Source organism: Fragaria vesca, linkage group LG1 (assembly GCF_000184155.1).
Source record: "Fragaria vesca subsp. vesca linkage group LG1, FraVesHawaii_1.0, whole genome shotgun sequence".
Taxonomy (NCBI): Eukaryota; Viridiplantae; Streptophyta; class Magnoliopsida; order Rosales; family Rosaceae; genus Fragaria; species Fragaria vesca.
In genome coordinates, this window is record NC_020491.1 from 15,531,473 (window position 1) to 15,534,416 (window position 2,944).

Sequence of the window (2,944 nt, forward strand, 5' to 3'; positions counted from 1 at the left end):
TGATTCTCCAAATTTTAATTTGTGGTGTTTTTTTTTCTAATAGAATTTTATCTTATATTGAGAATATGTAATGCCATGTAATTTCCACATCACTTAATGTAGTGTTGACATCATTTAAACAATAAATCTGAGCCATTGAACATTTTAGAATATAAGGGTTCACAAGGTGTGTCAAATTTTGTGTAAAATATGATGTCCCTTGATCCGGACCCATTTATTTTATTTTAAAAATTCAATACATAATATATGGCTTATATGTAGATATCATCATAATTTTAAACTGCAAAAATAAAATATTAAAATGGAACTAAATTTCGATTCATAAAGATAGAAGGAAATTTTAATAAATTTACGAAATTGATTTATGGTATAAAAGCCTAATTTGGCATGATTATTGACTTGGTCATTATTGTTAATAAATTAATTAAATTTGGTATCCATATTAAAAGGGTAAGAAAATATTCCATATTAGTATGTAGCATCTATTAATTATTAATTAATGTTAAGATTGCATTTTTACCTAAAAATGAAATGACATGATTTATTAAATTGATGATGTGTCTATGTGACATGACATGTCACATATTAAAAGGGTAGATATATACACATAGGATTACCATTCATATTAAAAGGTAAGAAAATATTCCATATTAGTATGTAGCATCTATTAATTATTAATGTTAAGATTGCATTTTTACCTAAGAATGAAATGACATGATTTATTAAATTGATGATGTATTTATGTGACATGACATACCACATAGGATTAAGACCATAAATCTTATTGAGTCGTACACAATTGCCGTTAGATATTTGGAATAGTCGATAGTCAATAATTATTAATCTCCACCCTCAACACGTATAAATACTTTCTACATTTGAATTTCAAGCTGTCAATATTTGTTGGGAAAGCTATCTCATAGAGGTAACAGATTCAAACATGATTAATTAGCATCATAGATAAGTTAGAATAGTACTATCATGGCATCATACCGTTCCTGTACGTACTTCAAAAGATCGATTAACTGTTATGCATGAATTGCCCTTTGTAGTTAAGTTGGAAACTACAAGGAATTTCTTCAACTACGTACATATAGGTTCTGATAGGGTGTGATGGTGTACGTGCACTCGGTGGTGTCACGCTGGCTAGGGCTCGGTGAACCAGTTTCCGGTGGATCAGCATTTCGTGGATTGGCTGTGTTTCCTCAAGGCTATGGACTCGACCAAATCTTCCCAAAGTCTGTAGGAACAGGCATTAGGGCTGGTTTCATTCCCGTTTCCGACAAAGACTCTTCTATTCAGTTGCACATCTATTGGTACTTCAGTTGCACATCTCCCCTCTAAAGGTAAGTTTTGGCGCCTTTGGAATATATATGTATTACGAACCACAAAAGCCTTCTCGACCCTTTGCCAATTGCTTTTCAGTTCGATTCTAATACTTCAAACCTAGCAAATAACTGAAATAAGAGCTTAAACCCCAGCTAGCTAGCATTAATATTGTTAATTATTTTGGTTCCATGCAAAAGCTTGACCAATTCTCTAAATTTTCTGCTTCAATGTACGTAGGAGGCTTGGGAGAGTAGTCGAGAATAGTCGAGAATAGTCGAGAATGATGCCAATTAAAGACCTCCCACATACCTAGACGTTGTGCAGCTAGCACTCGATCGGATCCTGTAGAATAGTCGAGAATGATGCCAATTAAAGACCTCCCACATACCTAGACGTTGTGCAGCTAGCACTCGATCGGATCCTTCGACGTTGACATGGGCTCCGCTGATGTTCAGGTATCCATGGCGCGCATGTTGTATTTGACTTAAGCAAGCAAAACATCACCGTCGCCGGCGACGCCATGCACCCGATGACACCTGATTTAGCACAAGGGGGTTGCTCAGCATTAGAAGAAGCCGTGGTCTTAGGCAGGCACATATATAGGGGATCCTTTGTACAAAATGTACGAGTACTAGTGCCGGAAGAGATGGCCGGCGCAATCGAAAAATATGTAAAAGAAAGGTGGAATGTTGCTTTGTTGATTGCGGGATCTTATATATCAGGATGGGTGCAACAAGCAGAGTTTGGTATGTCATGTCTTACAAGTTCCTCAGTTCCGATCCTCTACCTAAAATTGTTAGATATATGCACTACGACTGTGGGAAGCTTGATTTCTAGTGCTTTTGAAGCATTGTGTACAACTGAACAAGGTCGATATCGACCAAGTTATCATTATTTTCTGGCATACAATATATATATATAAGAGCATTCTCAGGTGCGGACGTCCGCACCGTAAAACGGTGCGGATTTCCGTCCGTTCGACACCGTACGGCTCCGCGCGAGGGCGCGCCTCCACCCTAGCGAACTCCAGCAGCTTTCCTGACCACTTTCCATCCCTGGCGAGTCCGCCGAATTCCAGTTTTCCGGCGAGATCGACTTTATTTGAAGTTTTGGGTGATCTCGCAGGAAAACTGGAAAAGAACGGACTCCCCAAGGATGGAAAGTGGTCGGGGAAGCTGCTGGAGTTCGCTGGGGTGGAGGCGCGCCCTCGCGCAGCGCCGTACGGACAGAAATCCGCACCGTAAAACGGTGCGGACGTCCGTAGCAGAAAAGCCCTATATATATATATACACAACCCTTCTTGGCTGCGGACGTCCGCATCTGCACCGAAGGCTTCGGTGCGGATTTCCATTTTTGCATCACTTTCCGATCGAATTTCCTCATCTTCACCGTCTAGTATCTAGATAATATTGTGTAGATCATCTCTGCAAAATTTCAGCCAATTTGGTGATCGTTAAGGCCCTCAAACTCGAGTTTTTCTGGTATGAACACAACTAGACAAAATTCAGTCCGTCCATTTGTTTTTCGAGTTTGAGGGCCTTAACGATTACCAAATTAGCTGAAATTTTGCAGCGATGATCGACACAGTATTATCTAGATACTAGACGGTGGAGAT